Source organism: Triticum dicoccoides, chromosome 2A, assembly GCF_002162155.2.
Source record: "Triticum dicoccoides isolate Atlit2015 ecotype Zavitan chromosome 2A, WEW_v2.0, whole genome shotgun sequence".
NCBI classification, from domain to species: Eukaryota; Viridiplantae; Streptophyta; class Magnoliopsida; order Poales; family Poaceae; genus Triticum; species Triticum dicoccoides.
In genome coordinates, this window is record NC_041382.1 from 67,605,753 (window position 1) to 67,621,464 (window position 15,712).

A 15,712-nucleotide genomic window follows, 5' to 3' on the forward strand; every position below is an offset into this window, starting at 1 on the left:
GTAGCTAACATTTGGCTTCTTGCCAGTAAGGAGGTCATAAGATGTCTTGTTCAGAAGCTTATGAAGATAAACATGATTGATTGTATGGCATGCAGTATCAATGGCTTCAGGCCAGAATTTTCTTGGGGTCTTGTATTCATCTAGCATCGTTTTGGCCATCTCAATGAGTGTTATGTTCTTGCGTTCAACGACGCCATTCTGCTGTGGCGTGTATGGGGCTGAGAATTCATGTGTGATGCCCAAGGTATCAAGATATGTATCAAGGCCAGTGTTCTTGAATTCAGTGCCATTGTCACTTCTGATGTGCTTTATCTTGGCGCCATAATTGTTCATTGCTCGATTGGCGAAGCGTCTGAAGACATCCTGCACTTCAGTCTTGTAGAGGATTATGTGCACCCAAGTATATCTAGAATAATCATCAACAATAACAAAGCCATAGAGGCAAGCAGTAGTAGTAAGAGTTGAGTAATGAGTGGGACCAAAAAGATCCATGTGGAGTAGCTCGAAGGGTCGAGTGGTTGTCATGATTGTCTTCGAGGGATGTTTGGCCCTCGTCATCTTCCCTGGTTCACAGGCACCGCATAAGTGATCTTTCTTGAACTTGACGCCCTCGATGCCTATGACATGCTTATTCTTTGCAAGGGTGTGGAGGTTCCTCATGCCGGCATGCCCTAGCCTCCGATGCCAGAGCCAGCATTATGAAGCCTTTGCTAGAAGACATACGGCAAGTTGTGGTCCTGCTAAGAAATCTACCACGTACAAGTCATCTTTCCGATACCCTTCAAACACTAGAGACTTGTCAGATTCCATTAGAACAAGGCAGCGATATTTTCCAAATATTACGATCATGTTCAAATCACAAAGCATTGAGACATACATTAAGTTGAAGCCAAGGGATTCAACAAGCATGACTTTATCCATGTGTTGATCCTTTGAGATTGCAACTCTACCTAGACCCAATACCTTACTTTTACCAGTGTCAGCAAATGTGATGTGACTCTTGTCGGATGGACGTAAGGTTGAGTCCATAAGAAGGATTCTTTTGCCAGTCATGTGATTGGTACACCCACTATCAATAATCCATTCTGAAGACGCTGGTGTCGTACCCTACAGTGCAGTTAGGGGGATAGGCTTCACGAAGAGAATTGTGAAGCAAAAACATTTGATGAACCAGTGGGTTATGAAAGCTTAGATCCAGATTAGGACTGATAGGGAGAGTAGCAAGCAATTCAGGAACGAAGTACATAGTAAGACCATTCGGGCATTTGATCTTGCGCCCTACAAGATGTTTAAGGTCCCCAGCAATAGCGTTAGACGATTTTGGTTTTCTGCTGGACACCTTTCCCTGCAAAAGAGAGTTAAGCTTTCTTAGCCACCCACATCTTCAAGGGTGGCTTAGAAGCAATAAGTCTAAGTGCAGTGTCTGAGAATTTTGGCTTTGGAGCCCTAGCAAAAAGTCTTGCAGGCGGACAATGGTACTCATAAGAATATGCAGAATAGTTTTTGGTCTTATGAACATGGCGGTTTGATGAACCGCGCTCATATTCATAGGCCTGAGTATGATTTCCCTGCAAAACATTTGCGTTAGTGCGACTCAAGTGAGTCCTCTGTCTGTATGAAGCCTTTGGATCGTATGAAGCCTATGGTCTGAGGTTTGTCTTCTTCACGTGTGGTGTCATGATGACATTCATAGGAAGATTCTCCAGACACTTTTTCGGAACCCAGATCTTCTCCATAGGCGGTCCATTCCTGCAGTTAGTACCAATGTACCTGGCAAACACTTCACCTTTCTGACTCTTAAATAGTTTATAGTTTGCATCAAAGGATTCATCAATGACAACGGGGTTAGCACAAGTGAATCCAGATAGATTGGATGGATCTGCTGAAGGTTCCTTTGCAGCAACCCATGTTGTTTTGGGGTACTGCTCAGGTTTCCAGTAAGAGCCATCAGCATTCATTTTCCTTACGAACCCAACACCCTCTTTCCTAGGGTTTCGGTTCAGGATCTGTCTTTTGAGGACATCACATAGTGTCTGATGCCCTTTGAGACTTTTGTACATCCCTGTTTCAAGCAATGTCTTCAACCTAGCATTCTCATCAGCAATAGCAGTGGTATCCTCAGTAGAGGGGTTAGTTCCCACATCAACAGTTGAAGATATTGCAACCGTAGCAGCAGTAGAACATTCAACAACAGAAGTAGCATTTTCACGCTCAATGCATTTAAGACATGGTGGTTCAAATCCTTCCTGAGCGGAACTGATCTGTTTGGCGCGAAGTGACTCATTTTCTTTTTGAAGATCTTCATGAGCCGCTCTCAATTTCTCAAGATCTTGCTTCCTTTGAAGATAATCATAGGAAAGCTTTTCATGAGTTGTTGAGAGCGTTTCATGACGACTTTCAAGTTCCTCATACTTAACGTGAAGATTTTTTATGTTTTCAATTAAGGACTCAGATCGAGTCATTTCAGTGCCTAACAGATCATCACTTTTGTCTAATAGTTTTTGAATATGTTCCATGGCTTTCTGTTGTTCAGTTGCAATTTTAGCAAGTGTTTTGTAGCTGGGTTTTGGACCACAATAAGAGTCATCGTCACTTGATGTTTGATAGTGAGTAGTGTGTGAGTTTACCTTGGCACCGCGTGCCATGAAGCAGTAGGTAGGAGCAGAGTAGTCCTTGTCATTTGCATCGGCGTCGGTGGTGAAGTCATTGTCTTCAGTGTTGAAGATGGACTTGGCAACGTATGCTGTAGCCAGACTTGCAACGCCAGAATCGGACTCCTCCTCAGACTCCACCGCCGCCTCCTCAGAAGCGGACTCCTCCTCTGAATCCATTTCCTTGCCAACAAACGCACGTGCCTTGCCAAATGAGCTCTTCTTGTGTGATGAAGACTTTGAGGAAGACTTGGAAGAAGACTTTGAGTATTTATTCTTCTTCTTGTCGTCAGAGTCATATTCCTTGCTCTTCTTCTTCTTTCTATTCTCATTGTCCCACTGTGGACACTCAGAGATGAAGTGGTCAGTTTTCTTGCACTTGTGGCATGTTTTCTTCTTGTAGTCATGAGCAGAAGCTTCATCATTCCTTGAGCTTGATCGTGAAGACTTTCTAAAGCCTTTCTTCTTGGTGAATTTTTGGAACTTCTTCACAAGCATAGCAAGTTCCTTTCCAATGTCTTCAGGATCATCGGAACTGCTGTCAGATTCTTCTTCAGATGAGGAGACAACTTTTGCCTTCAAGGCACGAGTTCGCCCATAGTTTGGACCCTAGATATCTCTTTTCTCAAAAAGCTGAAACTCATGTGTGTTGAGCCTCTCAAGTATGTCAGACGGATCGAGTGTCTTGAAATCGGGTCGTTCTTGAATCATCAGGGCTAGGGTGTCAAACGAACTGTCAAGTGATCTCAGTAGTGTCTTGACGACTTCATGCTTGGTGATCTCAGTAGCGCCGACGGCTTGAAGCTCATTTGTGATGTCAGTGAGTCGATCAAACGTGAGCTAGACATTCTCATTGTCATTTCGCTTGAAGCCGTTGAAGAGGTTGCGAAGGACACTAATTCTCTGATCTCTCTGGGTTGAGACGCCTTCGTTGACCTTGGAGAGCCAATCCCAGACCAGCTTAGATGTTTCCAAAGCACTCACATGGCCATACTGTCCTTTGGTCAGATGACCACAGATGATATTCTTGGCGGTAGAGTCCAGTTGAACGAACTTCTTGACATCAGCCGCAGTGACACCTTCTCCAGCCTTGGGAACGCCGTTCTTGACGACATACCATAGGTCGACGTCAATGGCTTCAAGATGCATGCGCATCTTATTCTTCTAGTAGGGATATTCAGTTTCATCGAAGACGGGGCACGCAGCGGAGACTTTGATTATCCCTGCAGTCGACATAGCTAAAACTCCAGGTGGTTAAACCGTATCACACAGAACAAGGGAGTACCTTGCTCTGATACCAATTGAAAGTGTGTTATATTGACTAGAGGGGGGGTGAATAGGCGATTTTTATGAAATTCTTCAAAACGTGGAAGTTTCGAAGACAAACGATAGAAATAAACCTATTACCATGCAGCGGAAGTTAGACTACACTAGGCAAGCCATAGTCAAGTATTCAAGTGAGAGCACAATGACTAATAGCAGCAATGCAGTAAGGATCAGGTAGGAAGATATTATGAAGTCAAACAGAACACGCAGTCACTTAGTGAAGATAAAAGATAGTGCAATCATACAATGACTTCACAAGGAGTAACAGTAAGTAGAGGGACGGGAAGGATGAAACCAGTGACTTGTTGAAGACAATGATTTGTTGGACCAGTTCCAGTTGCTGTGACAACTGTACATCTGGTTAGGGCGGCTAGGTATTTAAACCTGAGGACACACAGTCCCGGACACCTAGTCCTGAACATGCAGCTCAGGACACCCAGTCCTCACCGTATTCCCCTTGAGCTAAGGTCACACAGACCTCGCCCAATCACTCTGGTAAGTCTTCAAGGTAGACTCCCAAACCTTCACAGACTTCGTTCACCGGCGATCCACAATGTATCTTGGATGCTCAGAACGCGACGCCTAACCGGCTGGAGGATGCACAGTCCTCAAGTGTAATAAGTCTTCAGATCACACAGACACGAAGACTTAAGTGATGCCTAATTCTCTTTGGCTCTGGGTGGTTAGGGCTTTATCCTCTCAAGGAATTCTCTCTCAAAGGCTTTGAGGTGGGTTTCTCTCAAACGACAAAAGCCGTACACTAACTCTGAGCAGCCAACCGTTTATGGTTGTAGGGGGTGGGCTATTTATAGCCACTAGGCAACCCGACCTGATTTGTCTGAAATGACCCTGGGTCACTAAGGAACTGACACGTGTTCCAACGGTCAGATTTCAAACTCACACGGCAACTTTACTTGGGTTACAAGCAAAGCTGACTTGTCCGACTCTGGACAAGATTCGCTCTCATAGTCTTCACTCAAAGACATTGGTTTTGTTTAAGCATCACTTCAGTCATTCTAAATGGTTCTCTTGGACCCCACTTAACAGTACGGTGGTTCCTATGACTCAACAAGGAAGAGGAAAAAGAGCTACGAAAGATCTAAGTCTTCGAGCTCCACAGGCTTCATGCGATGTCTTCTCTTGTCATAGTCTTCAATGTGAATATCTTCATATACCACCTTTGACATCAATGTCTTCATACATTTTTAGGGGTCATCTCTGGTAAGAAAACCGAATCAATGAGGGACTTCTACCTGTGTTATCCTGCAATTCTCACAAACACATTAGTCCCTCAACTAGGTTTGTCGTCAATACTCCAAAACCAACTAGGGGTGGCACTAGATGCACTTACAGAGACTCTCTATCATGAAGATCATGGTGCTACTTTGGCACAAGTGTGGTAAAAGGATAGTAGCATTTCCCATTCTCTCTTTTTCTCTCATTTTTTTATTTGGGCCTTCTCTTTTTTATGGCCTTTTTTTATTATTTGGGCTTCTTTGGCCTCTCTTTTTTCATCCGGAGTCTCATCCCGACTTGTGGGGGAATCATAGTCTCCATCATCCTTTCCTCACTGGGACAATGCTCTAATAATGATGATCATCACACTTTTATTTTCTTACAACTCAAGAATTACAACTCGATACTTAGGACAAGATATGACTCTATATGAATGCCTTCGGCGGTGTACCGGGATGTGCAATGACTCAAGAGTGACATGTAAGGAAGAATTATGAATGGTGGCTTTGCCACAAATACGATGTCAACTACATGATCATGCAAAGCAGTATGACAATGATGGTGCGTGTCATAATAAGCGGAACGGTGGAAAGTTGCATGGCAATATATCTTAGAATGGCTATGGAAATGCCATAAAGGTAGGTATGGTGGCTGTTTTGAGGAAGGTATATGGTGGGTTTAAGGTACCGGCGAAAGTTGCGCGGTACTAGAGAGGCTAGCAATGGTGGAAGGGTGAGAGTGCGTATAATCCATGGACTCAACATTAGTCATAATGAACTCACATACTTATTGAAAAAATCTATTGGTTATCGAAACAAAGTACTACGTGCATGCTCCTAGGGGGATAGATTGGTAGGAAAAGACCATCGCTCGTCCCCGACCGCCACTCATAAGGAGGACAATCAATAAATACATCATACTCTGACTTCTTAACATAACGGTTCACCATACGTGCATGCTACGGGAATCACAAACTTCAACACAAGCATTTCTCAAATTCACAACTACTCAACTAGCACGACTCTAATATCACCATATCCATATCTCAAAACAATTATCAAGTATCAAACTTCTCTTAGTATTCAATGCACTGTATATGAAAGTTTTTATTATATCCCTTTTGGATGCCCATCATATTAGGACTAAATCCATAACCAAAGCAAATTACCATGCTGTTTAGGACTCTCAAAATAATATAAGTGAAGCATGAGAGTTCATCTATTTCTTCAAAATAAAACCACCACCGTTCTCTAAAAGGATATAAGTGAATCACTAGAGCAAATGACAAACTACTCCGAAAGATATAAGTGAAGATCAATGAGTAGTCGAATAATTGTGCAACTATGTGAAGACTCTCTAACATTTAATAATTTGATATCTTGGTATTTTATTCGAACAGCAAGCAAAACTAAATAAAATAATATGACTCTCCAAGCAAAACACATATCATGTGGCGAATAAAAATATAGCTCCAAGTAAAGTTACCGATGAACGAAGACGAAAGAGGGGATGCCTTCCGGGGCATCCCCAAGCTTAGGCTCTTGGTTGTCCTTGAATATTACCTTGGGGTGCCTTGGGAATCCCCCAGCTTAGGCTCTTGCCACTCCTTATTCCATAGTCCATCAAATCTTTACCCAAAACTTGAAAACTTCACAACACAAAACTTAAAGTAGAAAACTCGTGAGCTCCGTTAGTATAAGAAAATAAATCACCACTTCAAGGTACTGTAATGAACTCATTATTAATTTATATTGGTGTTAAACCTACTGTATTCCAACTTATCTATGGTTCATACCCTCCGATACTACTCATAGATTCATCAAAATAAGCAAACAACACATAGAAAACAGAATCTGTCAAAAACAGAACAGTCTGTAGTAATCTGGATCAAACGTATACTTCTGGAACCCAAAAAAATCTAAACTAAATTTATGGACCTGAGGAATTTATCTATTAATCATTTTCAAAAGGAATTAACTAAATAACACTCTCCAATAAAAAATGGCAGCAATTCTCGTGAGCTCTAAAGTTTCTGTTTTTTACAGCATGATCATAAAGACTTCACCCAAGTCTTCCCAAAGGTTCTACTTGGCACAAACACTAGTTAAAACATAAAACCACATATTAACAGAGGCTAGATAAATTATTTATTACTAAACAGGAGCAAAAAGCAAGGAACAAAAATAAAGTCGGGTTGCCTCCCAACAAGCGCTATCGTTTAACGCCCCTAGCTAGGCATGATGATTTCAATGATGCTCACATAAAGGATAAGAATAGAAACATAATGAGAGCATCATGAAGAATATGACTGGCACATTTAAGCCTAACCCACTTACTATGCATAGGGATTTTGTGAGCAAACAACTTATGGGAACAAGAATCAACTTGCATAGGAAGGTAAAACAAGCATAAGTTCAAAATTTTAAGCACATAGAGAGGAAACTTGATATTATTGCAATTCCTACAAGCATATATTCCTCCCTCATAATAATTTTAAGTAGCATCATGAATGAATTCAACAATATAACCAGCATCTAAAGCATAGAAAATTTACTACTCTCCACATAAGCAAACTTCTTCTCATGAATAGTAGTGGGATCAAACTCAACAAAATAACTATCATGTGAGGCATAATCCAATTGAAAACTAAAATCATGATGACAAGTTTCATGAATATTATTATTCTTTATAGCATACAAGTCACCACAATAATCATCATAGATAGCAACTTTGTTCTCATATTCAATTGGAACCTCTTCCGAAATAGTGGATTCATCACAAAATAAAGTCATGACCTCTCCAAATCCACTTTCATCAATATAATCATCATAAATAGGAGGCATGCTTTCATCATAATAAATTTGCTCATCAAATATTGGGGGACAAAAAATATCATCTTCATCAAACATAGCTTCCCCAAGCTTGTGGCTTTGCATATCATTAGCATCATGGATATTCAAGGAATTCATACTAACAACATTGCAACCATGCTCATCATTCAAATATTTAGTGCCAAACATTTTAATGCATTCTTCTTCTAACACTTTGGCACAATTTTCCTTTCCATCATACTCACGAAAGATATTAAAAAGATGAAGCGTATGAGGCAAACTCAATTCCATTTTTTGGTAGTTTTCTTTTATAGACTAAACTAGTGATAAAACAAGAAACTAAAAGATTCGATTGCAAGATCTAAAGATATACCTTCAAGCACTAACCTCCCCGGCAACGGCGCCAGAAAAGACCTTGATGTCTACTACACAACCTTCTTCTTGTAGACGTTATTGGGCCTCCAAGTGCAGAGGTTTGTAGGACAGTAGCAAATTTCCCTCAAGTGGATGACCTAAGGTTTATCAATCCGTGGGAGGCATAGGATGAAGATGGTCTCTCTCAAGCAACCCTGCAACCAAATAACAAAGAGCCTCTTGTGTCCCCAACACACCCAATACAATGGTAAATTGTATAGGTGCACTAGTTCGGCGAAGAGATGGTGATACAAGTGGTATATGGATGGTAGATAAAGGTTTTTGTATCTGAAAATATAAAAACAGCAAGGTAACTAATGATAAAAGTGAGCACAAATGGTATTGCAATGCGTTGAAACAAGGCCTAGGGTTCATACTTTCACTAGTGCAAGTCCTCTCAACAATAATAACATAATTGGATCACATAACTATCCCTTAACATGCAACAAAGAGTCACTCCAAAGTCACTAATAGCGTAGAACAAACGAAGAGATTATGGTAGGGTACGAAACCACCTCAAAGTTATTCTTTCCAATCAATCCGTTGGGCTATTCCTATAAGTGTCACAAATAGCCCTAGAGTTCGTACTAGAATAACACCTTAAGACACAAATCAACCAAAACCCTAATGTCACCTAGATACTCCAATGTCACCTCAAGTATCCGTGGGTATGATTATATGATATGCATCACACAATCTCATATTCTTCTATTCAACCAACACATAGGACCTCAAAGAGTGCCCCAAAGTTTCTACCGGAGAATCACGACGAAAACATTTGTCAACCCCTATGCATAGGTTCATGGGCGGAACCCGCAAGTTGATCACCAAAACATACATCAAGTATATCATGTGATATCCGATCGTCACCACAAATACGCACGGCAAGACATACATCAAGATTTCTCAAATCTTTAAAGACTCAATCCGATAAGATAACTTCAAAGGGGAAACTCAATCCATTACAAGAGAGTAGAGGGGGAGAAGAAACATAAGATCCAACTATAATAGCAAAGCTCGCGATACATCTAGATCGTACCACCTCAAGAACACGAGAGAGAGAGAGAGAGAGAGAGAGAGAGAGAGAGAGAGAGAGATCAAACACATAGCTACTGGTACATACCCTCAGCCCCGAGGGAGAACTACTCCCTCCTTGTCATGGAGAGCACCGGTATGATGAAGATGGCCACCGAAGATGGTTTGCCCCCTCCGGCAGGGTGCCGGAACGGGTCTAGATTGGTTTTCGGTGGCTACGGAGGCTTCTGGCGGCGGAACTCCCGATCTATTATGTTCCTCGATCGTTTTAGGGTATATGGATATATATAGGCGGAAGAAGTACGTCAAGGGAGCCACGAGGGTGGAGGGCGCGCCCAGGGGGGTGGGCGCGCCCCCTGCCTCGTGGCTTCCTCGTTGCTTCCCTTACGTGGACTCCAAGTCTCCCGGGTTGCTTTCCTTCCAAAAATAAGTTCCGTGAAGTTTCGGGTCAATTGGACTCCATTTGATTTTCCTTTTCTACGATACTCTAAAACAGGGAAAAAATAGAAACTGGCACTGGGCTCTAGGTTAATAGGTTAGGAGACAATATAATAGATACGTTGGAGACATAACACAAAGCCACCTGAATGCATATAAAACATCCAAGGTTGATAATATAATAGCATGGAACAATCAAAAATTATAGATACGTTGGAGACGTATCACAAAGCCACCTGAATGTGCCGACAAATCCCGATAGGAGATGCACATATCTCATTCTCAGGGCACACCGGATGGGCAAGACGTCGGGTTGGCATAGACCCTGGTTGCCCAGGGGGCGCTGGACATCGCCCAGTTTGGAGCAACACTTAGAGAAGCACTGGCCCGGGGGGTTAAAAATAAAGATGACCCTTGAGTCTGTAGAACCCAAGGGAAAAAGGCTTAGGTGGCAAATGGTAAAACCAAGGTTGGGCCTTGCTGGAGGAGTTTTATTCAAAGCGAACTGTCAAGGGGTTCCCATAACACCCAACCGCGTAAGGAACACAAAATCAAGGAACATAACACCGGTATGACGGAAACTAGGGCGGCAAGAGTGGAACAAAACACCAGGCATAAGGCCGAGCCTTCCACCCTTTACCAAGTATATAGATGCATTAATTAACATAATAGATATAGTGATATCCCAACAAAATCCATGTTCCAACATGGAACAGACTACATCTTCACCTGCAACTAGCAACGCTATAAGAAGGGCTGAGCAAAAGCGGTAACATAGCCAAACAACGGTTTGCTAGGAAAGGTGGGTTAGAGGCTTGACATGGCAATATGGGAGGCATGATATAGCAAGTGGTAGGTATCACGGCATAGCAATAGAGCGAGCAACTAGCAAGCAAAGATAGAAGTGATTTCGAGGGTATGGTCATCTTGCCTGAGATCCCGCAAGGAAGAAGAACGAGTCCATGAAGAAGACAAACGGACGAAGTCGAACGAATCCTCACAAACGCGACGTTATCGGAACTAACCCGAAGAAGCAACACCGGAAAGAAGCAAACAACATAGTAAACAACCATCACATAAGCATGGCATGATGCACAATCAAGTATGATGCATGTCCGGTTTAATGAGGCATGGCATGGCAAAGTGCACAAGCAAAACTACAAGTTAAGTGGAGCTCAATATGCAACGAGTTGCATATTAACGACACCACAACAATTATTTAGTTCTCTCCCGTTTAAGTACTCAACAACATTAAATGTTTGTTAGCATGGCAAGGGGTGAAGCATAGGAAAACTACCTATCTAGGCAAGTTTAAATGAGGCCGGATATAACAAACAACAAATCCGGAAACTCCTCATGTGCATATTTTAGGTTTGGTACTGTTCTGCCCTAAACCATATTTTATAGTTATTAAACATGCAAAGTAAAGTCACCATGATAATCTATGCAGTTTTCTACCCCCAAATACATATAAAGTTTATTAAATTTGGGGCTACGATTATTTAGTTATGAATTAAAGCATTTTAACATGTTATTTAAGCAAAATAAAGCAAACATCATTTTAAAAATGTCCAACATGATTGAAAGTTGGATATTATTAAACTAGATAAAATTCTAGTCATGTTTCATATATAACTTATGTTAAACCGATGCACGGTCTTGAAGTTATTATATGCATGAACATGGAGGGGTTTTCTGCAAAACTGGTAAAACCTGGATAAAGATAAATTCGTAGATCTGAAAAACAATACTACACTGGGCCGAATCTGGCCGGCCCCAAAAGTGCACAGGAGCGGGGGCTGCTCACCCTGGGCTGAGGCCTACAACGGAGAGGAGAGGGGTGCGCTGGGCCTTGCTGCAGGATGCGACCCAAGCGGGCACGAGGAGGCCGGCTCGGTCTCGCTGAATCAAGACGAGCAGGGCAGCGGTTCGGGCTCCTCTGTTTGATGCAGAACGCGCAGAGGCCGGTGGCGGGGCATGGAGGTCGACGACGACGGGGAACGCGGCGGCGCAGCGGATCCAGGAAGGCGAGAGGCGGGGTCAACGGACGTGCAGCAGGGGCCAGGCGCGGCGATAGCTTACTGACGAGGGGCGAGGCGGATGTAGGCGAGCGAGGCAGGGGAACTTGGCACCGGTCGTCATTGTCCCCGCACGTAGAAGCAGTGGAGACCGGTGAAGAGGGCTTGGGGAGGTCCGACCGCGGAGACGCGCCGGCGAGGACGCGGATTGGACGAGGCAGCGGCAGAACTTGGCGCGCGAGCGACGCTGGAATGGAGCAGAGCTTTGGGCGGCTTGGAGCTCCCGGCGACGATGGTGAGTGTGTCAAGGCGGGCGAGGCGTGGATGAAGACCGACTCCACAGCCGCGGGTCCAGGGAGGCACGGCTCCGACGGGCAGGGGCCGGAGACGAGGTACGGAAGGGGGGCTTCCATGGCCTCCTGTTCGAACATGCAGAGCACGAGAGAGGGATGAGACAGGGAAAGAAGGAGGTAGCGCGATGGGATTGGGCTCGGGCGTCGGTGGTGTGCTCCAGCGAGCTCGCCGGTGCTCGGGCGGCTACAGGAGAGGAGCGACGGGCAGAGGAGCTCGGGCTCCTGCAGGATTTGGGCGGCGATGGTGGTTGGACAGGAGGGGAAAACGAGGTTTTGGATCCCGTTGGGGAGAGTGGCGGCGGCGTGGGGATGGATGGGACATCTCCCTTAGGAATTAGGGTTGAATCTGTTTATATATGGCATATGGATCTTTTGGTAGGGGCTACCTCGTCCCTCCGATCATAATCGGACGGTCGAGAAACAAATAGGTAGGGAGTCCAAAAAGAAAAATGGAGATGTTTTGTAGATGTTAGGGGATGATTCGGATCCAACGGTGACGACTGCCCGGGTTGGGTCCAGGACAGCTTTCGGACGTGCGCGTGAGGAGGGGTCGGTTGAAACTTGTGAGTTGTGCAGAAGGCCTCAGGCTGAGAGGAGAGAAGAGAGAGAGACCCGACGGCAGTTTTCGGAGACCGAAAACATCCGACGTTTGACCGGCTATATTGCCGCTATAGTTATCCTTGGGCATCAAACGAACTCCGAACGCGATGAAACTTGGCAAGCGGCCTACCTACAACATCAAAACACAGCATGCCAACTTTCAACCCATTCCGAGAACAGTTTCCGGCCACTTATAAAATACTATTTCGGACATGCCGTGGGCGCGTGCAAGTGTGTCTGGGCTCAGAACGGACAACGGAAGGAACTGGGAGACCCGGGCTAATGCAAGTTTTGAAAACATGATGATGCAATGCACATGATGACATGGCAAGATGCAACACACAAGCAAATGACATGGCAAAGACAACGAATAACTGGAAGACACCTGGCGCAACGGTCTCGGGGCGTCACATAGGGGTGAGAGGAGGGAGGAGAGAGGAGGGAGGAGAGAGGAGGAGAGGGCGGGGGTGGGAGGAGGGCTTGGCCGGAGGAGGAGGAGGAGGAGGGCCTGGTGGAGAAGGAGGAGGGCCTTTGGCCGAAGGAGAGGAGGAAGGAGGGCTTGGCCCTTTTTTTGCGGGAATTAAAATTGAATTTTGTTTGGCTACTACGAGCCTGTTCGGAATTTTACCAGCTTCACGAAATTCCAGGAGCTGCGGAGGCGGGAAATAGCTGCTCCATAATTTTTAATTGTAACTCCACCAACTTTGAGAGTGAAGTTGTGGAGCGGAGGTTCTCTGAACAAGGCCTACAATAGGTATTTCCACTAACCTCGCAGGAGCCATTTATTTTATTTTTCCAGTGAAAATACTATTTGCACACCTAAAAAAATCTGAAAAAATACCCGTAAGCATATAATTTGTGATATACACATATAAAATTTCATTAACATATATGTTCGTATGTGGTGTACACAAAAAAGATTAATACATAGATTAAAATGGACTTTTTCTACCCCGCCCAAAAAAGGACATTCCTTTGTTGTTTTTGGGCCAGGTTTTTGTCTTTTTTGTGTAGCCTACAAATAATGATATTGTTTAATGAAAAATTATAGATACTTAGAGAACATGTCTGCATATCATCTTTGAAACTTCTAAATAGTGTTTCAAAAAAAATTCTAATAATGGTCCATCCTTATATTGTCCCTTCTTAACATGATAGGGTTGTTACAAATCTGCAATCTCCCTAGATACATACACATTAGTTGATACAAAATTTCATTTCAGTGTTGTCATAGACTTTATTAGCAATTAATCATTGGCTTCTTTGTGTCATGGCCATGTTAAGTAATTAAAACCAATGGCGATGAGTTATCATCTTTAGCTCCACAAACATGATTTTGCATTGCACCATTAGTATTCCCTCCGTTTTTAAATATAAGCCCCTTTAAAGATTTCGATACGAACTACATGCGGATTTTGTTTTCTATGTAGTCTATATTGTAATCTCCAAAAAGGCTTATATTTAGGAATGAAGGGAGTAGTTAGTTGTGTAAAGTGGCATCTCCTAAAAGTGTAATGTTATTTAATATGCTTCACTAGAGAGTTATGCAGGAACATGACTTAATAGACATGCATCATAATATTTCAAGAGCATATGTGTGCTGGCACAACAAGGGTGCCTAGGCATTACTCCGAGCGCTTAAGCATGCCTTGGTGTGCGCTTAGTCGACATAGGAGCTATCAATAAAAAAGCACACACTTAATACCTATTGTTTTCCCCTTGATATTAAGTAAAAGGATTCAAAAAGCCCGTAGAATGTGTAAAGCTGGGCAAAAAGGTAAGATAAATAGAAAAGTAGTTTATGCAGCCATGCAGGAGAATTGACAATGTAGCCTTGTGTTCCGTAGCCTGAAACAAAAGGTATTTAGATTAGATTTACTCAGTGGCGGAGCTAAACAAAAATGCTTGGGGGGGCCGAAAGACAAAAAATCCATGATGAGCAACTGCTGCTGAGAGGAAATTTATAATAAGTGTAGCTAGGTCTCGGTTGACTGAGACTTAACCAAGCCTCAGTCGAATGATATAGTATATAAAAAGAAAAAGAAAAAACTGAAGAAAAGAATGTACAATTCTCTATGCAAGATCTAAGGGATATAGTATCGACTAAGACATAACGAAGTCTTAATCGGCGGAGACTTAGTAAAACTGATTTATAATGTGTACAGTCCAATAGTACAATCACCGGCTGACCAACTGCCACTTAGAGAGAAAATTGTAGTGCCATCACCAAAAACTTCCCAATTAGTTATATCAAACCACACAAGAAAAAACCTCAGTTTGACTCATTGTACATCAGTGTTGATGTACAGGCAACGCTCTTCAGATTTAGGCTGTGCGTCACGGTGGGGGCAGCTGGTTGAGATGAACCACACCACATTGTTAGACTGAACGAGTCATCCGCTGCCTAAATACTTCAGCTAGTCATGTGCTGCCGCTGCTCTACTCTCTCTCTCTGTACTCTTCTTATATACTTGTAACCCCTTTGTGGATGAATACAATGAGTTCGCAGGCTATTCTAGTGACTGCATGCACACTAGATATAATTTACACACATGAGCTGAGAAGCACGTGCCTGAAGATGGGTTAGTTCGTTGCTGCATTGTGCGTGAAGATGGATTAAGCCGAGCTGCAGCCAGCAGGGGCCACTGCTACCTAGTAGTAATGAAATAAAATCGTTTGGGCTGGGGGGGCCACGGCCCCCTCAGGTCATAACATAGCTCCGCCGTTGGATTTACTACATGATGAGGTTGAGCTGCTGGGTTTCCAGGGTAGGTATGAGAGGTGTTCAAGCATTTCTTGTGACTGTCGCA